The following is a 13215-nucleotide window of genomic DNA, read 5'->3' on the forward strand; positions in this document are numbered from 1 at the left end:
CTCAGAAACATACTAGCTGTGTGAATCTGGCCGAGTCATTTAACCTCAATCTAAGTTTTTTTTCATCTGTAAAATGGGGGGGTTGGATATGGTGGCCTCCAAGGTCTCTTCCAGCCTTAAATCTATGATCCTCTGAATCATGAGTCTAGATTGGTAGATAATAATACATTTTGTGATTTATGGTGAGTTTTAACCCCACTCCCAATTCCTATTAAAAAACATTACCACAGAATCTTTCTTAACTTTCTCCTATGTCTCATTCTGAAACCACAGTCTCCACCCATTTCTTACAGAAGGCAGGCTTTTCCAATTTAATAACAATAACACTACTTATTCCAATATTTCAGCAACTTGTGAGTTCTTTGGGGTGAGTCCTCCTCCTTCCTGCAGTGAATATTGAGATCCTTTGTTCCTTTGCAATCAATCTCCAAGAGTTCTTGAGGCCAAAGAAATTCATCAGGCTGTGCCCTCTCTAGGGATAAGTTTCATCCAATTTTAGCTAGGCTTATCCAGACACATGATAATTATACAGATAATGACAGCAAACCAAAATTTAGTCAATTCTAATGTAGTCAGGAGTTGAGTCCCCAAGATGGCTCTCTCTGACCTTTCTGTTGTCTGTCTTCTGACCATTCCATTTTCTGGAGGCAGAGTTAGAATTCTGGTCTTCTTGTTTCCAAGTCCAGTGCTCTAACCAACACATTGGCCAGCTGCCTCAGTGAAGTGTAGATGGCAACTATTCACACCTTATCATTTAATGGAGTTCTTTCCTTTCCACAAGTATTCCATATAACTTCTTTTAATATGCCATAGGTCTTCCTTTGATCATCCCTTATTCTCACTTCATGACTTGCCCATCTCCCTTTCTGTCCATACCTGTCCTTGTTACCATGAGTAACTAAAAGCTGCCTTTATCTAGTACTTTCTTCCATGAAGGTTATGGTTATACTTTCTGGATTTTGTTCAGATCTCATTTCTGATATTCCTCTTTGTAGAAGTAGCATGGAACAGTCAGAAGTCAAATCCCACCCCTGTCATTTAATGGCTGTCTGACCCTGGGCCAGTGAGTCTGTCTCTTTTTTTCTTTAAGAAATTTTAAAAGATTCATTTTGAACTTAAAAATAAGAAGATAAAAAGAACATTTCCATGTATACCAGACAACATAAAAGAGAATTCAACATAAAACCATGAATTTCCACTTCATACTGGGTACTTAAAAAACAACAACCCAACTATGTAATAAATAGTACACATTGTTTTCAAAGCTACCCTGCCTTTCTGTGCTTCCCTCAAAGTTTTCTTTTGTTCTCTGCTGTACACTTTTCATTTTTTTCTCCCTCCCTCCTCACCCCACATCAGAGATGGCTACCATTAGACACAAGTGTGTGTGTGTGTGTGTGTTTGTGATACTATGTATACTTTTATTTCTTAGTACTTTCTCTGAAGGTGAATATCATCTTCCTTCATAGATCCTTTGCTGTTGATTTGAGTATTTATATATACTCAAGATGACTTAGTCATTCAAAGTTATTCTTAGAACAATATTGCTGTTACTGCATAATGTTCTCTTTGTTCATTTCACACTTCATTATTTCATGCAAGTTTTCTATATTTTTTAAATCAACCAGCTCATCATTTTTTATGGCACAGTAGTATTCCTTCACAATCATATATGACAATTTATTTAGCCATTCTCCAATTGAAGGGGAGTAGACTTAATAGTGGTATTTCTGGGTCAAAGGGAATAGGCAGTTTAATAACTTTGAGCAGAGTTCCAGATTGCTCTCCAAAATCATTGAATCAGTTCACAGTTCCACCAAGAGTGAATCAGTCTTCCCACATTTGTCACTTTCTCCTTCTATCATTTTAGCCAATCTGATAGGTATAAGACAATAACTTAAAGTTGTTTTGATTTGCATTTCTCTAATCAATAGTGACTTAGAACATTTTTTCAGATGACTATAATCTTGATTTCTTGCTTTTTTTTGGGGGGGAGGGAAATTGGGGTTAAGTGACTTGCCCAAGGTCACATGACTAATTAAGTGTTAAGTATCTGAGGTCTGATTTGAACTCAGGTCCTCCTGACTCCAGGGCTGGTGCTCTATTCACTGTGCCACCTAGCCATCCCTATAGTCTTGATTTCTTCATTGAAAAACTGCCTGTTTATATCTTTTGACTATCAACTGGGGAATGACTAGTCTTCTTACAAATTTGACAAAGTTCTTCATATATTTAACATATGAGACCTTTATTTGAGGAATTGTTTATAAAAATTTTCTCCCAATTTTCTGTTTTCCTTCTAATACTGACTACATTTATTTTATTTGTACAAAAAATTTAAAAATTTAATGTAATTGAAATGATCCATTTCACACCTCACCCTACTCTCTATCTCTTATTTATTCATAAATTGTTCCCCCAACCATAAGTCTGATAGCTAATATGTTCCATGTTCTTCTAATTTTCTTTTGATATCTCCCTTTAGTCTCGGTCATGACCTTATTTTGGTAAATAGGGCAAATGTTGGTGTATGTTCAGTTTCTGCCAGAGAGCTTTTCAGATTTACCAATAATGTTTTATTGATTCTTAATGATTTTTTATCCCATTTTAATGAGATTATGATAAATGTTCTCCCATTTTAGTAGGATTACAATGGATTTTTAACGACTTCTTATCCCCAAAGCTTAAATCTTTACATTTGTTAAACACAAAGTTGCTACAATCATTTGCTACTGTATACTATATGTTTACTCTGTTCATTGATCAACCTTTCTATTTGTTAGCCAGTAACAGATAATTTGGGTCATTACTGCCTTATACTACAGTTTAAGATCTGGTATTGCTAAACATCCTTATTTTTTATTAATTGCCTTCATATTCTTGACCTTTGGTTTTTCCTTAATTTCTGTCTCTGAAAATGACCTGTTCTTATGCTTTGATCATTTATCAATTGGGGAATGACTTGTATTCTTATAAATTTGCCTCAGTTCCCTACATATTTTAGAAATGAGTCCTATGTCAGAGACACTTGCTATAAAAATTGTTTCCCAGCTTTCTGCTCCCCTTCTAATCTTGGATGCATTGGTTTTGTTTGTGCAAAAACTTTTCAAATGAATATAATCAAAACCATTCAGTTTGCATTTCATAATGTTATCTATCTCTTGTTTGGTCATAAATTCTCCCCTTCTCCACAGATCTGACTGAATACTCATTTTCAAATGGGAAACTGAGACCCAGTGATTTGCCAAGGCCACCTTAGGAGTTAGTGGCACAGAGGAACCAGATCCTCTGACTTTGAATGCAATGATCCTTCCTCCTCACAGGCTATAGCTCATGCATTTACCACTAAACTCAAACCTTTACACCTTAAACACAAACAGCAGAGAAGGAAACTGCCTTCCTTTCCCCTCTGAAAACTCTGTATCCCTGGCATAGCACTGTGCAACCCATCTGCACATTTTGCAGCAACATCTTCTAAGAAGCTGCAAATGACTGTTCTTGAAGAATCAGGAAAATAAAACCTATGAAGACTGTTTGCAATGTGCATATCATGTGGGATCAGTTATTTGTGTGAGTGTGTGGGGGTGGAGTGGGAAGAGAGAGCAAGACAACTTAGAGCACATATTTATGATAGTCTAAATGTTTATTCAACAGTTCCTCCACTGACTTTTAGTATTTTAGACAGACAGCTTACAGTAATGGACTGGCTGGATGCAAATTACCCTTTTTGACTCTTTCCAAATTTGTGGCAGTATTGTCTCCCTCTTTACTGCCTGGTCTTGCAACCTAATGATATCCTCCTCAAGCATTTTAATGTGCTTCCCACAACAACTACAATTCTGCATGTTTAAAAAAATCTTTTAATTGACTCAAGGGCCAGTCCTGCCTTTAGTCACAACAGGAGGCTGACTATTAGCAGAAGTGGAATGGAGAGCATTGTATCAAAATTTTAGAACTGGAAAGATCCTTAAGGGTCATATAGTCCAACCTTCTCATTTTACAAATGAGGAAACTGAGGCTAAGAGGTTAAATGTTACACAAGTTTTAAAGATTCATGGAGAGGGGTTGTAAACTTACCTTTTCCACTTCCAAATCCAGCATTTTCAATTGCCTCATGCTTATTCCACAAATATGAAATGTGCCTTTCATATGTCTGCAGCAAATGGGGCAGTTGCTCTCTGGCAAGTGAGTCAAAGAGCCAGGGCAGTAGAGAATACCTAAAGGGTAATAAAGGGCACTTACTCTCTCTAAGGATTTCCAAGGCCTCTTAACTGTTCAATCACTCAATCAATTGAGTAGTAATTATTAAACACTTACCATACACTAAGCATTCCAATAAGCATTGAGGATATACATAAAAAAGAATGAAATTCTCTCTAATCACAATGAGCTTATGTTCTAATGGGAGCTACAAGAAGTACATAAATGGGTGTGTGTACATAAATATCATATATAATAAATAGCACACCTCCACAACCTTCTTGCTTTTAGTAACGTTTTACCTCCCTCACTTCTGAATGCTCTTGCTTTCATTTTCTCCCATGCCACCAATTTCCTAGGTTTTCTCCCATTTGTCTTGTTGTTCTGGCTAGACTTTCTCTTTACAAGGTCCCTTCTTTTCCTTCTACAGGCTAATGTCTTGGATTTTTAGCTGCCATATGTTCAAATAGCATCCCTATGACAACAAATCCAAAAATCAATACATTTTTATTCCGACCAACGACCATATGACCAAAGGCTATCAAGACATACTCAATTAACAGCGTGGTATGTTGGAAAGAGTTCTGGACTTGGAGTCAGGAAGAACTGATTTCAAAATCTGCCTCAGAAATTTACTAGCTGTGGAGCCTTGAGCATGTCACCTACCCTCTCCATGACTCAGTTTCTTCATATGGACCACGAGGGGATTTGATTCATCAACATTCAATGTTCCTTCTAGCTACTGCTATAATTCAAAAGATCAGGAATTGCAACCAAGCTGCCTGACAAAGCAAATACAAACATTCAAAAATGAAAATAAAAACGGATAAAAAAGGAAAAATCATGTTGAAGAAAGCAAACAAATAAATGTCTCTAATGAGTTTATGAGTTCCAAAAGGCTTAACATCTAAAGCCATCAAGGAAATAACAACTGAGTTAAAAAAAGACAAAGAAAAACAGTAGTGATGGAGACTTCAACATTCTTCACCAAGTTTTGGATTAAATTTAACAGAAATACAAAGAATAGGGAAAACATGGAATTGAACAAAAGTGAACAAAATGCAGGAGGTATTAAAGCTAAAAGACTTACAGCATCTTAGAAATGGAACTGCAAAAGAATACATAGGTTGATATGAAAGACAGTAGACATCCATAAAAATTTATTTAAAAAAAAAAGAAAGGAACTGTTTCTTTTTGGTTCCTGTTTCACTAGGGTTTAGCACCATGTTGAGGGAGAGGAGGAGCTTAATAAATGCTCCTTGATTGATTGACATTTATATATCCATGGAAAGGAAACACAAATCTGTTTTCCTGCTGGGTATTTCATTGGTGCCAGGGCCTTCCCTCAGAGATTATGTCCAACTTCTCTCCCCTCTCTATTGGATTGTTCGTGATTGTTTGCACACTGTCTCCTCCGCTTGAGTGAAAGCTCCTTGAAGGAAGTGGCTTGGATTTTTGTTACTATTTTTCCCCCAAGGACATGTAAAAGAAAGCAACCAAACAAATCAATTTTAAAGTTCAATTTTTTTTTTAACTTTCAAATTTTCTCCAAATTTGCACCACCCTCGTTGAGAAGGGAAGCAAATCAATGTAGGTTATACCTGTGTAGTCATGTAAAACATTTCCCTCTTAGATTAGAGGGACTTGGTTTTGATGACCATTGAAGTAGAGACCTCACGCCCCACCATTTTTGGCTCTCCTACAATTGGAAGAGGACAAAGGACTCCTTCCCTTTCCAGAATTATCCCTGCCCTGCCCTGCCCCGCCCCCTCACTCCTCGTGAAGGTGAGAATTCAGCGGGTTCACAGGTGACCCAAGGGAGTATTTAAGGCAGGGGACTGAAGGAGCTGGGTAGCTCATTCAGCACCAGTGACTCTAGCTTGGTAACTGCCCCAACAGCAGCACTTCCTGCACTCGAGAGATGAGTCCCAGAGAGTCTCGCCTGAAAATGTCCAATCGTGGCGTTCCCGATAGTGAAAATTACTCGGAAGACGAGACCCAGGCCCAGGGCCCTGCAGTATGGACAAGCGCAGCTACCCCAGCCAGGGAATTGGAGCAGTCGGAATTGTCGGGGTCCGAGTCCGAGTCCGAGTCCGAGTCCGAGTCCGAGTCCGAGTCCGAGTCCGAGTCCGAGTCTGAGTCCGAGTCCGAGGCGCAGGAGTGTGGGTCTGAGTCTGGATCTCAGCCGCAAGCGGAGGAAGAGGAGGAGGAGGAGGAGGAGGACCAGGAGGGGAAGGAGGAGGAGGAGGAGGAGCAGGAGGAAGGTTCCCGTCCAAGGAAGAAGCCAAAACATCTGGGCTTCATCTTAGATGAAGCTGAGGTGGATGATGACTATGAAGAGGAAGAAGAGTGGGAGGAAGGAGCAGAGCAGTTTCTGGACACGGGGGAGCTGGCTGGCCCTGGCGCGGGTTATGCCTACACGTCGGAAGATTGCTCCCAGGCCCGGAGCCTCCAGAATGCCTGGAGGGATCAGGCAGAGGAGGAGCTGGGCCACTATTACATGAAGAAATACGCCGCTGAATCCGGCCGGCAAGGTGGGTGCAGAGGCTTCGAGCAGCTCCCAGAGGGCATCAGTCAGCAGATGCTGCTCCCTGGAATCCAGGATCCCAGACTGTGGTTGGTGAAGTGCAAGCTCGGGGAGGAAAGAGCCGCCGCCTTGACCCTCTTGAGGAAGTTCATGGCGTTGCAGTTCACAGACAGCCCGCTGCAGATCAAGTCCGTGGTGGCTCCGGAACACCTCAAGGGCTACATCTATGTGGAGGCCCACAGGCACAGCCAAGTGGTGGAGGCCATCGAAGGCGTGGCCAGCCTGCGCACTGGCTGCCAGCGCCAGAAGCTGGTGCCCATTCAGGAGATGACGGACGTGCTCAAGGTGCTGGCCAGGGAGACCCCCAGCCTGCAGCCCAAGAGCTGGGTGCGTTTCAGGGCGGGCCTCTACAAGGATGACGTCGCTCAGGTGGCTTCCACAAAGCCCGACCAAACAACGGTCTTCCTCAGGATGATTCCTCGCATCGACTACAGCCTCCTCACAGACCCCCGCGACCAGAACGACAGGGTCGCCAAGAGGAAGAGGTTCAGCAGACCCCCACAGAAACTCTTTGATGCTGAGAAGATTCGATCCCTGGGAGGAAAGGTTGGCATAGATGGAGACTTTCTCGTCTTCAAGGGGAACCGATACAGCCACCAAGGCTTCCTCTTCAAGAACTTCGCCCTCTCGGCCCTCATCAGAGAGGGGGTGAAGCCCACGCTCTCCGAGCTGCAGAAGTTTGAGGAGTCGTCCGACGCCCTGCAGGACCTCCGGGTTCTGGTGGAGGACAGCTGGGACGCCGACCATAGCTTCAAGCCAGGAGACAAAGTGCAAGTGACGGACGGTGAGCTCATCAACCTTCGGGGCCAGGTGGTCAGCGTGCACGGCCCCACGGTCACCCTGCTGCCCAAGCACGAGCAGCTCACCCACCCGCTGGAGCTGTCCGCCCGGGAGCTGCAGAAAGCCTTTGACGCGGGAGACCACGTCAGAGTGATCTGGGGCCGCTTCCTCGGCACCACGGGCTTCGTGCTGAGAGTGGAGGACAACTTTGTGCTCCTCCTCTCCGACCTCACCAGGGAAGAGCTCAAGGTACTTCCCAGACACCTGCAGCTCTGCCAGGACACGTCACCCCCTGTGGACGTTTGGGGCCAGCACCACTGGGCCCAGCTGGTGCAGCTGCAGCCCGGCGTGGTGGGCCTCATCGTCGGCCTAGACACAGACACCTTGCAGGTGCTGACCATGCACGAACAGGTGGTCACGGTGCGCCGCCAAGCAGTCACCGCCAGGAAGTCCAACCACCTGGCTGTGGCCCTGGACGGCCAACAGAACAGCATTCGCGTCAGGGACTCGGTCAGGGTGGTTGACGGCCCGCGCTCTGGCCTCGAGGCCAAGATCCTCCACCTCTTCAGGGGAATTGCTTTTCTCCACTCCAAGAAGCTCACGGACAATGGGGGCCTATTCGTCTGCAAGTCCCGCCACCTCCTGCTCTTTGGGGCTTCCCAGTCTACCTGGGGCAACGACCACTTGGTAAAGGACCCTGGCCTCAGTGGGGGCCTCTCCAGTCCTAGGCACCCTGGCTCCGGAGGGCAAAGGCAGCGCGTATCAGAGAATGCAGATGGTGGGAGACTGAGTCGGGGCCAGGGCCAGGGCTCCAACAGGGGACTCAGCTACGGCCACCAAGACAAGGGCCTCATCAGACAGTCTGTGCGCATCTCCCAGGGGCCCTACAAGGGCTACATTGGGATCGTGAAGGACGTGAAGGACCAAGTTGCCCACGTGGAACTACACTCCACCTGCCAGACAATTTCTGTGCATGCTCAGAGACTCGTCCCCCTTGGCACCAGACGCCCTGGACTCCTGACTTCTACTCCCGCCTCTACCCCCAGCTGTGGCTCCCAGACGCCCACCTATAGCTCAGGCTCCTTTCCCTCCCTGTTCGGCTCCCAGACCCCCATGTACCAGGGCAGTTATACTCCAGGCCACTCCGGTGCTTGGGACCCCAGCCAACACAACACACCCTCCTGGTCATAGCTGAGCAGGAAGACGCCTGGCACTAAGTCCATCTGACACGCGCGCCCCCCGGTCCCCGCCTCCCATTCCCTCCTCTCCCCCCCTCCCCCCATGTCCGCGTATAACTTGCTTGTTGACTTTTGGCGGTTCATTTTCTCTGGCTTTAGTCTAACCTTGAACACCAAATCCTTGGGGTGTTTCCTTATGTGCGTCCAATTGTACACAAAACGGAATCTCCTGATTCAATCGAATTTGCTTTTCTTTTTAAGTACATGTAATAAACGCAACATAAAATTTTCAGACTGCCCTCCTTGTCGGTGATTTCCTTTTGGTCTTTTCCTCCATACTCTTGAGAAGGACTGGTACCTTTCAGGGAGAAACCCTACTCTGACACTAGAGACCTTCCTCGTCTCTCCTCCGATTGGAAGAGGACTAAGGACTCCTTCCCAGTCCAGAATTACCCCATCCGGTCTTTCCCCACCCAGCCCCGCCCAGTCGCTCCTCATGAAGGTGTGAATTCTGTGGATTCAAAGTTGACCCAAAAGAGTATTTAAGGCAGGGGACTGAAGGAGCTAGGTACCGTAGGTCATTTTTTTTAATTGATGAGAACATGGATTTCCTGATTACACCATTTAAAACAATTTTATTGATATCGTTTGTTGTTACTTTAACTAATTTCTTCTAGCATCCCTTTCATTTCACAGGGCTCACTACATATAACAAAGACTATTTTTTTAAAGGAAAAAAAAAACTTAAGAGGGGGAAAAAGGCTCTTAACAAAACTGATAAGAAATAGATTTTCGGCTAGTTTTCTCATTCAATTTGAACTTTTGTTTTATTGAATTATTTAATCCATTCTTCTGTAAAGTTATGAGTTAGGTTTCTATTTTTATCTTTGTCTCTAACATGGCTTTCTTTTTCCTATTGTGGATTAAAAAAACGAATCCTCTTTAAAAATACTGTTTCCTAAGTTATTTTGAGAAAATAACTATTCCTGTAAGTTCTCTTCTCTTCATCCTTAAATTCCTCCCTCCATTCCCAATTGATAAATGGTCAAAGGATATAAATAGATAATTGTTATGGGAATGGGGATCTGAAGATCTTCCCTGCCCCTGAGCCCTTTGATAGGCTTAAGTGACTCTGAGAAGCTCCCCAGATTTGAAAATATGCTCTGCCTCCTAATAGGCTGAATGTGGAGTCTGTGGAGGGAGGCTCATTTTTCAGGAATGCCCACACCTTATTACTTTGTGATTGGGCAGTGGGTCAAGAGGATTGTGAAATTCTCTGAGCCAGGAGATGTATATATCTATATCTATATTTTTTATAGTTTAGTTTTTATTTCATAATCATAAAATTAACTCTGTTGTCTAGCCAGACTTGCAGAAGGAAAAAAAGAAGTGAAATCCAAAGAGAATTGCAGCAAGTGAGAGTACAAGTATTACAGGGCATAAGAGCAGATGGGATTTGGGGGTGCTCTCTCCAGCTACAGAAGAATGGTTTGATGGTTAAGACAAAAACCAAAACAAAACAAAAACTTATGAGAGCTGTCCACAGTCAGCGATAGTGATCTTCTTGCTGGTCTTGCCATCCCGAGAACCAAAACACTCCATGGCTTTCACAATGTTTGTGCCTTCTTTCACTTGGCCAAAGACAACATGCTTGCATCCAACCAATCAGTCTTAGCAGTACAGATGAACAACTGGGAGCCATTTGTGTTGGGTCCAGCATTTGCCATGGACAAGATGCCAGGACAAGTATGCTTCACGATGAAGTTCTCATCAGCAAATTTCTTCCCATAGGTAGACTTGCCACCAGTGCCATTATGGCTTGTGAAGTCACCACCCTGGAACATGAACCCAGGAATGACTCTGTGGAAGCAGGATCCCTTGTAACCAAATCCCTTCTCCAGTGCTCAGAGTACAGAAGTTTTCTGCTGTCTTTGGAACCTTGTCCTCAAAGAGCTCGAAAGTAATCCAGCCCAGGGGCTCGTTATCGATGGCAATGTACACGTTAGGATTGGCCATGGCCACAGATGCCGGGGCTGGGTGAGACGGCAGAGGAAGAGGCGGCAGGGATCGGCATCCCGTGGATGGAACCAAGACGAGGACTCCGGGTGGCGGCGTCTACAAAGCCTCTATGTCTATATCTTGATATCTATATGTACACACACACACACACACACACACACACACACACACACACACACACGATGGTGTGAGATTTTGCTTTGGGGCTTATTTTGAGAAGAGTTGTGTGATTTGGCCAGATGAGGCTCTGGGCTATGTTGAGCAACCCCCCCCCCCCCTTTGAAAACCCAGATGTTGGTGTTTCCCTCTCTGGTAAATGACTAGGTATGGATGTAATGGTCAGACAGCTGGAAGCCTGTCTGCTGATCTGTTTGCTTGTAACTTCTGCATGTGACTTGTGTGTTTTCTGTGAAGTTCAGGGTGCTGAGTTTTCCCCCTGAACTAGGTAAATGATATATGTTTGATTGATTAAAGTAAGATTGTTAACCCATTTTGATTTACTTTCCTTTAGAAAAGCAGATCTAAGAACCTGTGTTGACAGTCACCCTAGGTATGCTAGGGTGCTTGCTGCTACAACAATTTTCAGAAGAAATCAAAGCTCTCAATAATAAGATGAAAACATGCTCTAAATCATTACTGAGTAGAGAAATGCAAATCAAGACAAGTCTGAAGTACACCTCATACTTACCAGATTGGCCAACCTGACAGAAAAGCAATATGACAGATGCTGGAGAGGGTGCAAAAACACAGGGGCACTAATGCATTGCTGGGGAAGTTCAGAATTGGTCCAGTCGCTCTAGAGAACAATTTAGAACCATGCCCAAAGGGCATGGTCTTTCTCCCAGCAACACCACCCACTAGGCCTGTATCCCAAAGAGATCAAAGGAAAAGGACCCATGTGTACAAAAATTTCCACAGCTTCTCCTTTTGTGGTGGCAAAGAACCTGAAATTCAGGGGATGCCCATCAATGGGGGAATGGATGAACAAGCTGTGGCACATGACTGCGATGGAATACTACCATGCCATAAAAAATGAGGAGCAGGACGGTTTCAGAAAAACCTGGGAAGAAATAAGCAAACTGTTAAAAAGTGAAATGAGCAGAACCAGCAGAAATAGCAATAGTGTAGTGCTGGTTAACTATGAAAGACTAATTAGAAAGACAACTACTCTGATCAATACGATGATCCAGGTGAATTTCAAAGGACTCATGAAGAAAAATGATATTTAACTCCAGAGACAGAACTGATGAACTGAGTGCAGATGGAAGAATAGTGTTTTTCCTAGCTGGTACACAAAACTGAACTGATTTCAATAAAACTTGCTTTTCTTTTTAATTATGTACAATAAATTCAACATAAAATGTTCAAACTGTCCTGCTTGTTGGCGTTTCCTTTTGGCCTTTTCCTTGGTTCTCTTTTGAGAAGGGTTGGTACCTTTCGGGGGGAAACCCTACCCCTGACATGAGGCTTTCCTGGTCCTCTTCCCTTGTCTATATACACCATGACCTGGAGCCTCACCATTTCCCCCCTCCCACCATGGACAGTAGGGAATCACATGGGTTCTGTCTCCCCAATGTTCCCTTCCCCAAGGTTCCAAGCAGAGCAGCTGGTGGAAAATGAAGAGAGAACAGGGAATTAGAGCCTTCCAAAAATGGAAGCTGTTGGATCAGTTTTTTGCTCTTCCAATCAGAAGGGGAGAAAGACCTAAGGGTGCTAATAGGGCTTAAGATAAAATAGGTCATTTTTAGTTACATGAATTGAAGTGGAGAACTGAATTGAAAATGTACTAGCATAAGAAGGGATATAGCTGAATGAGAAAAAGTTTTTCAATCAAATTTCTCTGATAAGGGCTTGGTATCCATGATATAACCCATATGTTCATACATCATATATTTGTGTGTGTGTATATATACACACATATATGCACATATACACACATATATGTATATATATACATATATATATGTTATTTCCCAATAGATAAGTGTTTGAAGATCAGCAGACAGGCTTCCAGCTATCTGACCATTACATCCATACCTAATCATAAATCACCTGTCTAACATCTTACCTTTTGTGACCCCATTTGGTGTTTTCTTGGCAAAGATACTAGAGTAGTTTGTCATTTCCTTCTCCAGCTCATGTGACAGATGAGGAAACTGAGACAAACAGGGTGAAGTGACTTACCCAGGGTCACGCAGCTAATAAGTGTCTGAGACTGGATTTGAACTCAAGTCTTCCTGACTCCATGCTGGGAGATCTATCCTTGAGCCACTCAGCTGCCCTACAGTAGGTACTTAATAAATGTTTGTTGACTGACTGACAATTAGAAAACTATAAATTAAAATCTAGATCAGTATTTCTTGATGTAACAGAAAGGAGGCCCTTATAATTAGAATCTAAAATATGTGTGTAATCCATAATAAATATGTTGAATTTTGTTAACATCTTAAA

At 43.4% G+C, this 13215-nt stretch overlaps 2 pseudogenes; one reads left to right on the forward strand and one right to left on the reverse strand.

Annotated features, from left to right (window-relative positions):
* The first annotated feature begins 6121 nt into the window (after nucleotides 1-6121).
* LOC138165131 (transcription elongation factor SPT5 pseudogene) lies at nucleotides 6122-8758 on the forward strand (annotated as a pseudogene).
* A 1514-nt stretch (nucleotides 8759-10272) lies between these two features.
* Nucleotides 10273-10871, reverse strand: LOC138165163 (peptidyl-prolyl cis-trans isomerase A pseudogene; annotated as a pseudogene).
* Between the last annotated feature and the right edge of the window lie 2344 nt (nucleotides 10872-13215).

Source organism: Petaurus breviceps, unplaced genomic scaffold (genome assembly GCF_028583685.1).
Source record: "Petaurus breviceps papuanus isolate PSGF00001 unplaced genomic scaffold, PetGlider_PUasm1.0 208, whole genome shotgun sequence".
In the NCBI taxonomy this organism is placed as follows: domain Eukaryota; kingdom Metazoa; phylum Chordata; class Mammalia; order Diprotodontia; family Petauridae; genus Petaurus; species Petaurus breviceps.